The sequence below is a fragment of the Podarcis bocagei genome (assembly GCF_964188305.1).
Source record: "Podarcis bocagei genome assembly, chromosome: 9".
NCBI classification, from domain to species: domain Eukaryota; kingdom Metazoa; phylum Chordata; class Lepidosauria; order Squamata; family Lacertidae; genus Podarcis; species Podarcis bocagei.
This window is the reverse complement of record NC_138134.1, coordinates 50,396,839-50,414,557: the sequence shown is the minus strand read 5'-3', so window position 1 is coordinate 50,414,557 and position 17,719 is coordinate 50,396,839. Positions and strand designations below refer to the sequence as shown.

Sequence of the window (17,719 nt, the reverse complement as noted above, 5' to 3'; positions counted from 1 at the left end):
AAGAGGATGAGGCATACATAATGCATCAAAGCCTTCTGTGGCATCTTAGAAGACTTTGACAATTGTTAACGACCAGTGTCTGACAACCTGGGCTTTAGTCCATAAAAGCTTATGCCATATAAATAAATGTGTTAGTCTTTAAGTTGCCACGGGACTCCTTTGTTGTTTTTGCTGCAACAGACTAGCCCTACTGGGGGGGAGGGGAGGAATACATAATACATGTTACTTTCATGGTCAGCAACTTATGCCCGGATCCCAGTCTTTTAATTAAAAACCTTTTATTTCCACAAATTTATTCTGCGGTCGTTCTTCCAAGATCTGCCTTGGATTTCTAATGGGGAATGTTTTAGCAGGAATGTAGCCTTTTGTTACTATGAATAGTTCAGGGCAGATTAGCTGTGCGCCAATTTCCTGTTGCTTTTCAGAGCTGCAATCTGAGCCCTATTTGCTTCTGGCGCTTGCACAATAGAAAACAATGGGTGGCTTCTTTCAGGTTTCACTTCAGAGCTCTTAGGAACAGGGGAAGTGGCTAAAGCCCTACTTTACAGGTAATTAACAATAGATAATGTTTGCTTCCCTTCTCCCCCTCCTTTTTTTTAGAGCTGATAAAAGCTTGAAAGACTCTTCTATATGCCAGTTCAAAAGCTGCAGTAAGTTCCTGCTGTCACTGTCTTTGCATTAGTAAATGTCGCTCTCGGATCTGGCTGGAGCATAGGTTGGATAGAATTTTACACACCCCAAATGCAAAAGGGAGAGTGAAGCAGTTTGTTGGAAAAGGCAACACAACTGCAAGAGATCGATCAGCCTTTTTTGTTTGCTTTTTAAAAGTTCATCCTCTTGAAACATGCTAATTTATACTTAAACAATTGGGGCCTGCAACAAGGTGTTGCAGTATGTGTTCACTCAACAGAAGTGTTCCTATTCAGAATGTCTGCCAGTCATACACTCCTCCAAAATGCTAAATTCTAATTTTCTGTTTCTCATTGGTATGCTGAATCTCCATTGGAGGAGGGGAGCTTCTCCAAGCATGTGAATATCTGTCTTTTGTTTCTCCTTAGCCCTGTATGGTCTGCATTTCAGTCAGCTTTCATCACCTGCATTCACTATTAGAGAAAGTGATACGCAGTGCAACTTTGTTCATTGATCTGATATCTTTTTTGCGGGTGCTCTGCTATTCCACTCCCCATTTTTAATTGTTTGCTGATCAGGTATGGGAAGAAAGTATTTGCTATTCTGTATATTCATTAATAGGGGTTTTTACATATACTTTATTTATAGTTGCTGGATACTGTTAAGCATTGCATAGATAACTGGGTATTATACTGAAAACTTAATGAAAAAATGTATTTCTGATCAGTGGTCAAATGGTTAGGGTGGGAGAAGCCTCACACTCTGGAATCCACCAGTTGTGGTCAACTTGTGGTCCTTCGTAACCCTCTGAAAAAAGGAGCAAAGAGATTGTCAAATGGTAGGGTTGCCAGAATCCTGCTCCCTTGAGCACTGACCCTGCTTTAAAGAGTTGATAGCAATCTCTAGCCCTCTGTGGCTCTGCAGATTTGCAGCACACCAGGCTTCCATCTATGCTACTGGAGTGTAAGAGTTCCTGCACAGCTGCCTCTGTTGAAGTTGAACTGAATGGTAAAGTCTCTGGTCCTGGGTATTTAAGTGGTTTATTTGCTGCATCCTGTTGTTCTTCCATGGAGCTGAAAGATATAAAATGGCATGGTTCTCCTCTCCCTCTCACAATTCTATCCACACAACTGCCCTGTGAGGTGAGCTAGGCATGGTGGCTGACCCAAGGTTACACAATGAGTCACTTAGATGAATAAAACCCAAAATTTATAGACAAGGGATGCGGGTGGCGCTGTGGTCTAAACCACAGAGCCTAGGGCTTGCCGATCAGATGGTCGCGGTTTGCATCCCCGCTATGGTGTGAGCTCCTGTTACTTGGTCCCATCTCCTGCCAACCTAGCAGTTTGAAAGCACATCAAAGTTCAAGTAGATAAATAGGTACTGCTCCGGCAGGAAGGTAAACGGTGTTTCCATGCACTGCTCTGGTTCGCCAGAAGCTGCTTAGTCATGCTGGCCACATGACCCGGAAGCTGTCTGTGGACAAACGCCGGCTCCCTTGGCCAGTAAAGCGAGATGAGCGCTGCAACCCCAGAGTCGTCTGCGACGGACCTAACGGTCAGGGGTCCCTTTACCTTTATAGTGTCATAAGAACATACGAAGAATCTACTGGAGCAGGCTAATGCCTCATCTATTCCACCAGCCTGTTCCCACAGTGGCCAAGACAGATGCTGGTGGTAAACCAGGAAGCAGGATTTGAGCACAAGAGCAGCTGTGGAGGCAGAGTATAGCCATCGTTGCTAGTAGCCCTGTCCCCCAAGAATTTGTCCAATCCTCTTGGCCATCACTTCCTCCCGTGGGAGTGAGTTCCATGGTTTAACTATGTGCTGCTTGAAGAAGTCTGTCCATTTGTGACATGCGCAGTACAAACAAAATTTGGCCTGCATTGCAGCATCAACAACCTCAGCAACCTGAAGCCGAACACCTTTTTCCTTTTGCTATGTTTTCCTCACCATCATGTTTTCTTTCAATATCCTCCTATCTTTTCCGTGCAATTTTATTGCACCTTCACGAAACAAGAGCTGTGGTGTCAGCTTCACAACAAAGGTCGATGTAAACCTTAGTTTTAAACTTGAGCACGCTATTCAGTTTAAAGAGGTAGCAAAGAATGAAGTGAATACTCCTAATTGCACAATCCGAACCATGTCTACTCAAAGTTGAATTCAGTGAGGCTCACTCCCAGGGTAAGTGGAGTTAGGCTTGCAGCCTTAGTAGCTTTTCTCTTAAATTAACTTGAAGGAAGGGAACCCAAATCAAGGCAAAAAGCTCTGGATTGTAACACTGGCCCTGGTCTGTAGATTTTGCTGTCCATCTATTCTCTATCTTTTCCACGCTCACATCACCAGGTTATGAGTGCCTTCCTATCATGTGCTAAGTGGCATAACTAACTTCTGTCAGATGTGATTTATTTCTTCTCTTGCTTTACCTTCTCAGGGAGAAAATCATGCGTGTAAGGGTAGGGTTTTGTTCAATTAGTTTTTAAAATGACGTTTTGGTTTGTTGTATTTTTTGTTAGGGGTTGGGAAACCTTTGTATTCTGAAATGAAGGAAGTTGACTTCTAGACACGATGATGATGTCTAGCATTCGTATTAATGACAGTGGGATGGAAGAGATGTGGGGTATTGTTTATTTCAAACAAAATGTGGATAGGATTTATGTGGTTTTTTAGAATCTGTTGACTGATACTGAGCATTATGTTCCTTTGGCTATTGTGTCTACTGAAGACGAACCATGTTACATGCTTTACAATCCTATCACTTATGAGAATATTTTTTATGTTTAGTAGATGAACTTTTACAGCACTGTGAACTGGTGTTGAAATTATGTACTATGGAAATAGCTTTTCACTCATTTCTTGTAGACAGGTATTTAGAAAGTGTTTTCGAATCTTCACTGTGTTCCTCAAAGAAACATCATAAATTACTATTAGCACCCCATGTCAACACCCCATGTCACAACAGGTGGTGAGTTGTTCAAAGCTACATATTGAGTCCACAGCAAAAGTGGCACCATGGTCAACGAGATCCAGGTCTTGGGATCCACTAGCATGTATCTTCATCATTGAATGACTGCAGCATCAAGTTCTGACCTGTGTATGGGCCCGCTCAGCACTTGCACATCACCTCAAACACAGTACTTTCTGATTGCATCAGCACATGCCAGCTGTCATTTCTGTAGGAGTAAAAGTGACCCCCCCAAAAAACACAGTAATGTACATGCATGTATGAATCAGCCATAACTTTGTGAACTGGACTGCACTGCTTCTTCAAAAACCATCTGCATTTCTTAGAAACGAGCTGTTTTCTGGTGTGGGGAAAATGGGACCCGGTTGGTGCCAAATATGCAGCTGTAAATGTCCTTTCACCCAGAAGCCTATTCCTTCTTAGGACACAACTGTGACCTTCTGCACCTGCATAACAGCAATAAATCCTCCAGTTTCAGCAGGGAAAGCAAACTTCTCCCCTGAGCCTTCTATGAGAGAGAGAGAGAGAGAGAGAGAGTTTCCAGGTGTTGTTGTTTGGCATGTGTACCTGATTTCCCATTAGGCAATCTATGGTACAGTGCTGGTAAGTGAAAACCTACTTGCCTACATTTTATCTGGTCTATGGTGATCTTTTTTCTTCATATAACCTGTCAGTAGGCAAGCAACCTAAAGTGATACTACCCAACAAATCTATAGAAGTCCTTACTTCTTCTTTTACTTGGGCATCCAAACCAAAGTTCCTAAAATACTCTAACCAAATAAAACTTCAAATGTTGCTTTAGCAGAAAAGCGGGAGATAATATTTTACATTTTAAAAATGTTACATGAAATCCATTAGAGAGAGAGAATAATATTCTCAAATTTATGAAATAGGTTTCTTCTCCAAATTATCTTAATCATTCTTTAGTAAACAAAGTATTGATGATTATCATACTCTGAGCCATAGGATAATGGAGAACTGTGTGCTGAATTCAGCCATAGCATTAAAGAGTAAACCAATATTTTAGCAAGTGACGTGCCCACACATAGCTACTTGATTCCAAGATTCAAACTGTGTAGACCAAACTTCCAAAGACTGTTGGTGTTGGAGCTAAACTTCAAGTCTCTTTTTAAAAAGCCTGCCTTGTAATGTTTCCCTTAGACCACTTGACTAGGGAATACATTTTCACTGAGGACTATGTTGGAAGAATTTGTGAGGCAGAGTTGTGGCCCCAATCAGGATAATTTGGGTATCCAGTGCTCTGTTGAGTTCTTCCTGACATCAGTTCATCAACCAGCTGACACACTTTGTTAGAGTTGAAGGGAGAGGGCTTATCACATGACCAATACAGATGGACCATGATCCACCCCATAGCTTTCCATATTTTATTTATGTATTCAATTTTTAACCTGCACATTCCAAATACATTTCCAAAGATAACTGACTAAAACAACCTTTTAGCAGTTTAAAACTCCTAAAAGCAATAATCTACTCTCAAGCTAACAATTTCAGGGTTGCCAGGGACAGAACTTTCAGTTATGCAATGCATGGTGTAAACCAGAATGTTTTACTTTTCCAATGAAATCAATATTTAAGGTCTGCTGATTGCATTGGGAAAGTCAAGCACTTGCTAGACTCTTTCCTGTTGAAATCTATTCTGCTTCACTTTGACTAGATCAGAATCATGGTCCATCAGTGTCAAGCCTGCTAGTCTCTCTTCCCACGCCACCCTCAAATATGGCAATGATAAAATTGGCCACATACGAGTTGAATAAAATTCTAAATGTATGGTAGGATTTTCGGTTTCTCTCAAATGCCCATCCTAATTCAGACCATTTGTTCTTCCTGAGAGTTGCATATGCTTCTTATACGTAAAACTGATGTTCCTTCCATGTTTTCCAATGAAACCTCATTTGCCAAAACAAGTGATGCTCATAGGAATATTTGACACCGTGGTTGGATTCTGGGTAGTCTTTACAGTGTTCTTTTTACAATGACTCTCAGATAGGTGGGTGTTATGCCAAAAAATAGAATATGTTAAGAAAAAAAGTAATGATCTCATCTGATATTTCTATTTTAAACAAGGTGCTTTTTGATGCTTTACTAGACATGACATCACAGTTTCCTGTTTCATAACTTAGCTCTGCTGCACTGAGCCAATTGCCTGGGTCCCACAGCTTACAAGGGCTCACATCCCTTTATAAGAAAATAGTTGCCATTTACAAGGACCGAAAGGCGAAAAGAAGTAGCAAATGAGTTAGAAGCTAGGCAATCTATAATTTTTAAACAGCACCCAGTAAAAACCTGGTCAAAAATAAGATGACAACAAAATTGTTTTTGGCTTGACTGGGGGAAAAGAAAATTGGAAAGGATGTTGTCAGAGTTTTAGGCCCCAAAGTTCTTCTTCCATGGAAACTGCGCTCTCAAGAATAAAGCTGACGTCTTCTGGTGAGATGAGTCTAGGCTGCTTCATACTTTATTCTGGCAGTGTGGTTGGTCACAATTTATGTGGCATTGTGGCATCCTTGTGTCCATGGCCTGGTGACTGCAGCATCAGATGTGTGAATGTGCCATTGCCACAGGCAGAACTTTCATAGGACCTCACAACACCTCAAAAAGAATGATTTTCAGTGGAATCAATAGATCGGTAGCCCTGTGTAAGGGGACTTTTTGGGAAGTATTGCAATACAATTATAGTATAGTTGAAGACAGAATACCCTTTCTGGCATTGTCCACAGGTACTAACTGAGACCAAAACTCCTTTCTTTTGATTCACCTCTTCCAAAAGTTTGTAGAGAATAAAACATCCCCTTTTCACATTTGGAAAGTCTTCCATGTCCCTTTGATATCCTGTGACTGGCTTATGTCCTTTGGTGCATAGGGAACTAGGTTTTATTTTATTTTTTACTGTAGCTTTTTTGTAAATGTGTTTGCTCAGAAGTAGGACTTGGTTTATTATTTTTATTTATTTTTAAACTTGTATAGTGCCCTTCATCCATAGATCTCAGAGCAGTTCACAACACAAAATGACAATATAAAAACACAAAGTGCATAATAAAAATAAGAACAAAAACAACCCTTCCACCAACACACATTTATAAGGGCATCAGATGGCAATCAGCTGAAGAGGACCATTTTGCCTGGCACCCAAAAGTGTATAATGAAGGTGCCAGACGACCCTCCCTGGGGAGAGCATTCCACAAATGTCGAGCCACTGCAAAAAAAGGTACATTTGCATGTTGCCACTCTCTGGAGGTCTTGTGGAGGAGGCACCTGAAGAAGGGCCTCAGAAGATGATGAGAGGTAGGTTCACACGGAGAGAGGCAGCCCTGGTTGGGGAACCTGTGTCCCTCCAGATACTGTTTAATAAATCCACACCAGCCAGAATGACCAATGGTCTGGGATGATGGTGTCTGGAGTCTAACAAATCAGGAGGGTCACCAGTTCCCCTCAGGCCTCATTTAGTGTGTGCTTAAGGTTGGAGCCCTCTCATCTTGCCATGTGATGTACCACTTCACAACAGAAAGATATAGAAAATATCCACCTGCTGACAGCAGGTAACTCTTGTTTAGGCCACAACCAATCTCCAGGCTTGCCATGACTTGCATTGAAGCTGTTCCTATGTTGAAATGAATGTGTATCAACTGAGCTTCTGAGTTGAACTTTCCTCTGTTGCTATCCAATGGTGACTGTTAATGTAAAGAATGGTTAAGTGACTTTCCATCTCCTTTCCAAAACTGTGCATGTAGGAATAGGTAGGGGGAACAGTCATCCATCACGGTGTGAAGGTTTTGACTTTTGGTCTTGTGAATATTTGGGCCCTCAAGAATGAATATTTGTCTGTCTGAACTGATTAGAACTTCCAGACTGTTTAGCAAGGTAAAGTGACTATGTATGTCTCTACTGAACTTTCAGTGCTATTTGTGTGGAAATACTTGCCATTCTGCTGTTTTGTAGGCAACTAGTTAGCTAATCTTTCCTTTCGTTTTCTTGCTTTCATCTGGTGAGGCCACCTAACCAGGAAGGGTATTTTAGCGAGAAAGGCAAAGAGACCATTCCTGAATTTAAAATATAATGTGTGTTCATGCTTATCCGATTCTTAACAGTCAGGAATTCCAATTTACTGACTTCTCAGGATCCAACCTTTTTAATAAGAGCTGTATATAAAATGAGGGATGTGTCTTGCAGTCAGCATGCGATAAGACGTGTCCCTCAGACCCTGTGTTGGGAAAGTTGTCTTTTTCAATTTCTTGGTGCCTGGGAAAGCAGCTTTTAAATTACAACAAAAGTTTGAATCATTGCATGGAGTCACTGGCCCCTCTGAGGGGGCTTTCTCTGTCTTCTTAAGAACAGACCACGCTCAGAGCCAGATGGTTCCTGTCTGCTGGCTTTATTCAATGCACTTCCTCCCACAGACGGGAGCCCTTTTGCCCTCCTTCCACCCCTCCTCTTTCAAGCATCCACCATGGAGTCTTTCTGTTTTGTGGCTGGAAATAATCTTTTATTGCCCAGTTGTTCGGAAGTGACCTTTTGCCCTTGATTAGATAGCACCAGGCTCTATCACCGGGTTGCTTTTGAGCTGGCAGTTGCTTTTTGTCTTTGCTGATCCGGTGTCAGGAAGAACAATGTAAAGGTTTGCAAAATTTTAGTTCAGCTAAGGCTCCATGTGGGATGGGAAGGGGTGGAGAGAGATGCTGGAATATTGCAGAGCAGCTTTTGTGGGCCACGATAAATCATGCGTGCGAGTTAAAGAATGGTACATCGCAAAGTAAAATCACATGCTTGGAGATATACGACGACCTCCTAGTAGATTGCCTTTTCCACCTTTCTGAAGAGTTAGGAGTTCTAATAAAAAAAATCTGCAAGGAAAATGAAGAGAACGTACTTAGAATCAGTTTGCATATTTACTCGTAAGCAAGTCTCATTAATTTCAGTGGATCTAAATTCCAAGTAAGTGTGCTTTGGAAAGATCTGGCTTAGTTGAACCCTTTTTCTCTTCTCTCCCTTTTTGGGTTTGCTTGAAAAAGACAAATTCGTAAAGTAAAAAGAGAGTGCAGAGGTGTCTTCATGGACTAATGGTAAAGATGGTGGCTGGTCTGCCATGGGACTGGTAGGGCCAGGCAGAATGCAGGAACAGGAATACAAGTACTTCAAGCACATAAATATCAATGTGACTATTTCATTCTGAAATTGCTTCTCTCCTTCTGTTCTTCTATTTCCCCAGTCCTTCCATAACAATTGATTAATTTCTCATCTTCATCCAATTTTGGATTATCTTCCATTAACCCCCTCACCAGTAATACCTGCATCCAGATGAATACAAACTCTGACATCTGCAGCATGGATGGAGAATCTGTGTCCCTCCATTGTTGGACTACAAATCCCATCACCTCTAACTACTGGCCATGGTAGCTAGTACTGATGGAAGTTGTAGTCCAACGTTATCTGGAGGGTCACAGGTCTGGCCTACAGGCTTTTTACTGTCCTCTCAAGCCTTAAGTGATAAGTATAGTTCAGCATCCCCCAACTTAGTGCCCTCTAGATATTTGGACTTCAGCTTCCGTCACAGGCCATGCTGGCTAAGACTTATGGGAGTTGTAGTGCAAAACATCTGGAAGGGTACTAGGATGGGGAAGGCTCATCCTGGTCTATTGCGGTCCCTGTAGCAAAGACTTAATGTTTATAAAGTGAAAGCAGATGCCTCATTATAAAACAGATTTTAAATCAAATGATCGTGTCTAGTTTATGCCAAACAAACAAGCCCCCAAAAGGGGTGCCACTGCACTTCAATAAATGTTCTACAAACTGGAAGCAGATTACCATCTGCTTAAATAGCATTAGCTGGCTTTAAAGAGGCAATCTGCTTACTTAAATAAAAAAATAATGGCTGGTCCAGACTGAACCATTATCCTTGGTAATTTGGTGAACTCAGGAGGTGTCATTAAATAGCACCAAGTTGGGAAATTCAGCTGTCACATAAGACTAAACTCTGTAAACAAATGTATTGTTCCTTGTCAAATTAAGAAAATGAATCCCACTGCATTGCCCTGTGCCATATCTTACCTGATGAAAAATTCTGGAAAACACAAAAGCTTGCCATGATATTGTTGCATTCTGATTAATCCTAATACAGTATATTGCCCAACTGTGGATTTTGGAAATCTCTTGCAAGTTTCTATTTTGCCAAAAACACCCTTGTATGGAAACAAAGTAAGCAGAGCGGCTGAGATACATAGTACTCTAAGCAGCAAACTTTTACTGCAATGCTTGCTCTTTTCCTTATTTTGAAATATAGGGAATGTCCCAGTGAAATAAGTAAATGTGTACATAAGGGATAAGCTCCCGCCCTTTTGCATCCCTCAGCTCTTTTCACCCTTTGATATTTGTAGGCTTTGTAAAAACTGTGTTGCATTTCCCCCCTCTGTTTCAGCAATGAGGGCAAATTAAGAGGAAACCGATTTAGCCAGAAGTGCAGTAGCTTAGCAATATGCTGATGGTAGCTATATATTGGTGCAGTTAGACATGGTTTATTGCTCTTGTTAAGACCCATCAGGGTGGAAAAAGCTTTTTGTCCCGGTACATAATTTGCCATTTTAATTTAAGAATCATTACCTTTCAAGTGTTTTGTGAATTCAAATGGTACACATTTCTTTCCAAGGCTGACTTTTCTCAGAGGGAGTTGCCCTGCTAAAATTTTCCTGTGCTAATGTTTTCATTCATGTTGAGATGGGCTTCCTTCCATCCTAAAAAATAAAGTCCTCAAATTAACACTGGACAACTGGCGTCTCCCCCCTCCCCAATATCTCCCTTGATGTAGCCAGAGCAAAGAAGCCAATGCCGTTTAAGTCAATGCTATTTCATCTTTCCATACCCGAGATCTTCTCCCAACCTATATCATGTGACCTACTTTTAACTGGTATTTGAATTGAAAAACAGTAATTTTCAATGATAGCTTTTAAAATAATTTCTAACATACTCCAAACTGACATAATTTTAACAGTAGTCCTAACTTCTTTTTAAAAGTCTTTGTTTAATAGGACACCATCCCTGTCGTGGCTTAATTTGTACCAGGGCAAAGTGGCAAAAAGACCTTCCTTTCACACTATTACTAATTCATTCAGACACACATCCATCTGTGATGAGGGAGAGTGAGGCCTTTATCTGAAAGACTGAAACTCATTGGTTCACCCTTCTAAGAATATGGCACTCTCTTCAGGGAGCTCCAGGTTCAGCCATGAACTTTTCTGGGTGGATGGGATTCAGAAACGTAGTTTATCTAAACATGTTTGGTGTATCTACCATTTTTCTCATGCCCAATTCCATACTTGCTACTGACCTTCCTTGGATAGATAGTGGGAGGAGCTGGGATCCAACCCACAGCATTTCTCAGAGGAAATGTGTCCTCTGGTAGGTGTCCTCTCCTAAACCCAAGAACATGGTAAACTCAATCTACTTCATCCCAAGGAGACACAGTTGAAATGATGGCAGCATAGCTTGGGTTCTAGACAGCAAATGGGGTGCAAAGGATGAACGTTTATAAAGAATGGACTACTACCAGTTTCACCCCATTCCCCCAAAGAGGAGTTGAGGCCTTCAGTTTACCAAGCCCGCAAGTACATGCTGTGGCAAGTTACCTCAAACTTACATTAAGTGTCTGTAATTGTGCTCTCGCTCAAACACAACTCCAATACAACCTCATAATTTAATCTAAAAGAATAGATTCCAGTGACATTTTGTTGGGAGTGGCCTGCTTCTAGCTTGGTTTGGCACCATTCAGTCACTGGATAGAGAAGAAGCTCAACTGCCTTGCCTTCAGAATGCCACAGTTGCTCTCCTCAGAAACATTGCCCATTAGAAAACACGGCCAGTAGCCATGATGGCTCTGCTTTGTCTCCACCTTTGGAAGCCTCTGAATAACAGTTGCTGTGAATCACAGGCAGAGAGGGTGCTATTATACTCAGATCCTGCTTGTGGGCTTTCCATATGGATCTCACTGGCCACTGTGAGAACAGGATGCTGGACTTGATTTGCCTTATCCAATAAGGCTCATGTTCTTATTAGAGATGAAGATAGCAAGAATCGCCCAGGATTCTACTTTCAACACAATAGTAAAGAGGATACTGCCTCTGAGCATGTTTTGAGTGCTTTCCCTTACCACCGAATAACTGCTGCAATGTTTGAGATCTTAAAGCAAGTACATGACCTCCAACAGTGCTCAAACTAAGGCAAAAGGATTCCCCCTCTCCCCATAATTTAAACCTTAACACAAATCAAAATCAAAATACACAAGCCCTGCTCCTTTGCACAGCTCTGCAAGGTCCTAATATTGCTAGGACTCTCTTCTAGGCAGGGTCTGTGATGCCCTTATCCTTTGGCAGCCTGACTTTTTTTCTGGGAAGTCAACACCTTCACAAGATTAACATACCGTATTTTTCGCACGATTGGACGCACCGGACCATAGGACGCGCCTAGTTTTTTGGGGGGGAAATAAAGGAAAAAAATTTTCCCTTTATTTCCCCCCCAAAAGCAGGTCAGGGAAACCGAACCAGGTCGAGGAACAGCGGGATAGTGGCGCTGCGCCTCCCTGCTGTCCCCCGAGCTTGTGGGGCTGGCTGATGTCTGCCTAGCGCGCGGGGCGCTCTGCTTCAGGGCGCCCTACCCGCCGGGCGGCAGGCTGCTATCCGCAGCTTGGGGAGCCTTGTGGGGAACTGCTGCAGGGCTCCCCACGCTGCGGATGTATGCCTGGCGCGAGGGGCGCTCTGCTTCAGGGTGCCCCACCCGCCGGGCGGCAGGCTGCTATCCGCAGCGTGGGGAAGCTTGCGGGGAGCTCCTGCAAGGGTCCCCATGCTGCGGATGTGTTCCCAAAGCGCCGGGAGCTCTGCTTTCAGGGCGCCCGACGCTCCGGGAAGCAGGCTGCTATCCGCAGCCTAGACACGGCTAGCGGAGCGCTAATCCCGAAGCTTGGGGCGTGCGGAGCTCAGCGTGCCCCAAGCTTCTGGGCGCCGGCAAGGTCTCCGCTAGCCCTGGGAGAGCCCCGCGACGTCGCGGGGCTCTCCCAGGGCTAGCGGAGACCTTGCCAGCACCCAGAAGCTTAGGGCGCGCTGAGCTCCGCACGCCCCAAGCTTCGGGATTAGCGCAGTGGTCCGCTAGCCCTGGGAGAGCCGTGCGACGTCGCGGGGCTCTCCCAGGGCTAGCGGAGACCTTGCCAGCACCCAGAAGCTTAGGGCGCGCTGAGCTCCGCACGCCCCAAGCTTCGGGATTAGCGCAGTGGTCCGCTAGCCCTGGGAGAGCCGTGCGACGTCGCGGGGCTCTCCCAGGGCTAGCGGAGACCTTGCCAGCACCCAGAAGCTTGGGGCGCGCTCAGCTCCGCACGCCCCAAACTTCGGGATTAGCGCAGTGGTCCGCTAGCCCTGGGAGAGCCGCGCGACGTCGCGGGGCTCTCCCAGGGCTAGCGGAGACCTTGCCAGCACCCAGAAGCTTGGGGCGCGCTCAGCTCCGCACGCCCCAAACTTCGGGATTAGCGCAGTGGTCCGCTAGCCCTGGGAGAGCCGCGCGACGTCGCGGGGCTCTCCCAGGGCTAGCGGAGACCTTGCCGGCACCCAGAAGCTTGGGGCGTGCTGAGCTCCGCACGCCCCAAGCTTCGGGATTAGCGCAGTGGTCCGCTAGCCCTGGGAGAGCCGCGCGACGTCGCGGGGCTCTCCCAGGGCTAGCGGAGACCTTGCCGGCACCCAGAAGCTTGGGGCGTGCTGAGCTCCGCACGCCCCAAGCTTCGGGATTAGCGCAGTGGTCCGCTAGCCCTGGGAGAGCCGCGCGACGTCGCGGGGCTCTCCCAGGGCTAGCGGAGACCTTGCCGGCACCCAGAAGCTTGGGGCGTGCTGAGCTCCGCACGCCCCAAGCTTCGGGATTAATGCAGCGCTCCGCTAGCGGTGGGAGAGCTGGGTCTCCCTCTGCTAGCAGATAGCTTCCTGAAGCCTGGAGAGCGAGAGGAGTCGGTGCGCACCGACCCCTCTCACTCTCCAGGCTTCAGCGAAAGCCTGCATTCGCTCCATAGGACGCACACACATTTTCCCTTGCTTTTTAGGAGGGAAAAAGTGCGTCCTATGGTGCGAAAAATACGGTACATTAGCCATCATGTTTCAGTATTTCCTTTTTTCTGTATGCATAGCTATTAGATGTGTGTGGAAAAAAAAAACGTCATGCGTATCAAAAGGCCTATTTGCATGAGAATTTCCAGTGGAAATGTCCTGTGACCTTTTTCTTGTCTGGGGTGGCTAATCCTATTTGAAATTCCTGCCATGCTCCTACAGAAGGTCAGCTCGGTTGTGAATCAAACTGCACCTGCTGCCACTGCTGTGCCTCATCTTCCTCCGCAGGAGATTCAAGAAAAACACCAATGTCCAAGTACTCAAGAATAATAATACCGTAATAATAATAATCATTGAGTGCATTTGATTTTTAAATTTTCATTTTATTAAAAAGCCTTTAAGAAACAGTGGTGTGTTTATGAGAAAGCTGAGTTACAGAGCAGGGCTTCCCTCATCTTGCATGTTTATAATTAACTGTGGGTGCAATCTGACTGGAATGTATGGGAGCTGCTTGAGAGCAGGGCAGCGTGTTTTGTATTATTGCAGGGATTACGCAGCCTTTAAGAAAACACCTCGCCCTGCCCCGCTTCCATAGCAGGGTGTCAGCTTGGCCCTGTGGGAAATCCCTCTCTATGGGGTTGCATCTAGCACACTGGCAAAGTGTAGGCATCCTTTCAGTGAAATGCTGAAGAGTTACACTAGATAATACTGAGCCAGAACAAATGCTCTCACCTGGGACACAGACTAAACACTCCTTCCTGCCTCTCACCCAAGAAGGGCATTTTTCCATGGTGGGGTGGACTCTCACTCAAGGCACATGAAACCACTTTTCACTTGGACCACATTCAGTCTCTCACCCTGGAAACGGCCTAAAGGAAAACACAACAGCCCCCCCGAGAAAGGACACCATGCCACGCACGAAACCATTTCCAGTAAATGGCATTTTCATAATCTTAATCCTACCCCTCATACCTCACCCCCACTATCCCCATCATGCTGTCCTTATACTCTCCTTTCCCCAGCACCAGTGGAAGGTGCACTGGCTCGGGGAGTATCCTGAACAGCTGCAGCCACTCAGGCAGATGACCTACAATAGGCATAGGCAAACTTGGCCCTCCAGATGTTTTGGGACTACAACTCCCATCATCCCTGACCACTGGTCTTGTTAGCTAGGGATGATGGGAGTTGTAGTCCCAAAACATCTGGAGGCCCGAGTTTGCCTATGCTTGGCTTACAACCTCAGCGGAACCTAATCCTGAGGTAAATGCTTCCCAGAAACATGAGTTTAGAGATGGTAGCTTCTTCAAGAGGGCAGGGGGTTGAGTGCTAGCCAGTACCTCTCCCCACTCTTCCTCTCCCCGCCAATTGCCTCTCTCCAGCCTCCTGGTGCTGCCATTGTGGGTTGCCCAGCTGGTAGTGACTGACCCGTAACAGGGCCTTATCAGTGGTGGTTCCCCATTTGTGGAATGCCCTCCCATCATTCTGCTTCATTCTTAATATTTAGGGAAATTAAAAAAAAAACCTTTCCTGTTTACCCAGGGATTTGATGGCCGAAAGCTCTGTCCTTGGTAACCGTGAAATCTTTAGTTTTGAGAATAAGTGATTCCTTTTAGGAGGTTGGTTTTAACTGGTTTTAGAAGTTTTAATTACATTGTTTTAGCATTGACATATTTTCCACCATGGGCTCCTTGGGAGGAAGTGTGGGCTGCATAATTTCTTTCTAAATACATCTCATCGCAGGGGGAAAGTGACCATGGGTATTTTCTCAGCCTGCTGTCCAGGTATGGGCAACTTCAAGGCCCCCTTCTTTTAAAAAATATTTAAACTGGAGTTCTGCTAAACCACCCTTCAAATAAAACAGGAACAGGGAAACATTGCCCCCCCCCCAGAAGTTGCTGAACTATAATTCCCATCAGCTACATCAGCTACATGGGTAATGGTCAGAGATGATGGGAGTTGTAGTTCAATAACATCTGGAGAAGGTTTCCCACACCTGAAAAAGAGGTTGAGAAAGAGGATGGCCCTCTGCCAGCCCTTCAAACAGAGCAGTATCCTTCGTAAAACAGGATGTACATCCTCCCTAAACATGGGGACTATACCAGTAGCTCTGACCCCCTTCTTCATCTAGCCCAAAGATACACTGAGTTTCAGGTGGCAGTGGTGGGGCCCTTTTCAACACTTCTGCTTGTATATGATTGACAGAAACAAAAGCAAAACACCATGGTGATAGTTGTTAATTATTTCTAGGATGCCTGCATTAACTAGGCCCTGTTCATAAATAAATATAAGATGTCCCTGCAGTCTAAAAGACAAGACACACAAGGCAAGAATATCAGGGAGATCAGTTCCATCATGCCAGAACAAAAGGCACAGTTGCTAATTGGTACATATCTTTATCTATATCATCTATATATATATCTCCAGTTGAAGCATGGCTGATCTTCCCATGCTGGGATTCTTGTTAGGATGGACTTGGTAGAATTCCCTTCAGCGCAAGATATTTGATATAAGATAAGTTGGTTTGCTTGGCAAATATGATCTTTTCCCCCAATTCCCCCCAACATATTACTAGATTTCATATTATATTCATTTAAAACAAATCCCCCAAACAGATAACCTTATTGTATTTCCACCAATAGAGTACACTTTCTATAAAAATCACACTGGGTTGCTCAGCTGACTTTTCTTCCCTTCTTGATAGTGGGGCCAGCAGAGACAATGTGTCTGAGCCCCAGAATTTATCTGCATTGCCGAGCACTGTAGTAAAAGCAAAGGCTAGCTTCCTTTTATTGGAAGCATTTGATGAGCTTCGATGGCAATTCAAGGGGAAGTTAAAGGGGAAAGTGCCATTGGTGATTGCAGCAATATGCTAATAGTGGAGTGTTAAGGTATAAGAGGCCACACCATAAAACATCCGGAGGCAGAGCTGTTTTCCCTCCTGGGTTGCTCCAGCTAGAAGCGTCGTTTCCTGCTTTTGCTTATGCTAACGAGATTTACAGCTTGACCTATCTAAAGGGTTTTGGGTCAGGTAAAAGCTATTGTACAGTAACATTTATGGGTAAATTCCACTTCTGGAAGAAGCTTAGGGCCTCTTTGGATGCTCAAACAAAGAGGGAAGAGTTGAAATGCAAGTGACCCTTGCTTCTGGGTTTCACAGGAAGTGAAAGATGGACATCTCCGGGAGATGTGATTTTATCCCCCTGTGATGAAAGAACACATGTTTCCCCCCACAGGGGATTTGTTGCATCTCCTTCCTTCAAATGAGACCCTGGCATTTCCTTCAAATGCCTGGGGGTTTAGTTTTGGACGTGGGGAGGGCAGTAGTTTAAAAGTGTTGTGAAGTAATTTACATGGGAAAGTGTGACTTTCTCTCTCTTTCTCATCTCCCCTTTGTTTAAAATGTTTCATGAAGCTTCCAGTCTTTATTCTGATACCTGCGATCTGTTCCTTATTGTGAGTACGCTGGAATTTCTCTCTCTCTTTTCGGAAGGGTAACTCTTTTGAGAGGAGTAGTCCTGAGAGTCTCTTAGAAGAAAATGACAACAAAGGGTTGTATCCAACATGTTATACTTACGAGTCATCAAATGCATGATAAATAAAAGTATACCATTGTGCTGCAAAGTCATATGATAGCCATCTTAAATCTTGTATAGCTGTGAAACTGCAACAACCTCCAAGTTCAAATAGTAAAGCCATTTGACATCTTTCCTTGAGGAATACAGTTGTACCTTGGATCCTGAACGCCTTGGTACTTGGACATTTTGGCTCCCGAACACCGCAAACTCGGAAGCGATTGATCCTGTTTGTGAACGTTCTTTGGAACCCAAATGTCCAACGGGGCTTCTGCGGTTTCTGATTGGCTGCAGGAAGCTGCAGCCAATCAGACGCTGCTCTGGTTTCTGAATGTTTTGGGAGTCGAACAGACTTTTGGAATGGATTCTGTTCGACTTCCAAGGTACAACTTTACAAAGATTGGTACTCCATGAAGCATGGGGCTCTTTGAGCATTGAATTGCCGCCCAACTGAGCCTGCACTGAAAG

The 17,719-nt window shown here is 44.5% G+C and overlaps 2 long non-coding RNA genes across 4 annotated transcripts in view; one reads left to right on the top strand and one right to left on the bottom strand.

Moving 5' to 3' along the window:
- The first annotated feature begins 274 nt into the window (after positions 1–274).
- Positions 275–17,719, top strand: part of LOC308594783 — a 146,693-nt gene continuing 129,248 nt past the window's right edge. The window contains exon 1 of the long non-coding RNA XR_014011606.1: positions 275–548. This is a non-coding gene — a long non-coding RNA (uncharacterized lncRNA). The remainder of the gene's footprint in view (positions 549–17,719) is intronic.
- LOC308594696 lies at positions 7,969–17,693 on the bottom strand. 3 transcript variants are annotated; one of them, XR_014011570.1, is made up of 5 exons: positions 17,287–17,693; positions 17,114–17,204; positions 14,412–14,548; positions 10,207–10,337; positions 7,969–8,453 (listed from the first exon to the last, which is right to left on the bottom strand). It is a non-coding gene; the product is annotated as an uncharacterized lncRNA (long non-coding RNA). The 3 variants fall into 3 exon arrangements; XR_014011572.1 differs by lacking the exons at positions 17,114–17,204; positions 17,287–17,693 and having other exon boundaries at positions 14,412–14,747; XR_014011571.1 differs by lacking the exons at positions 7,969–8,453; positions 17,114–17,204; positions 17,287–17,693 and adding an exon at positions 8,735–8,897 and having other exon boundaries at positions 14,412–14,751.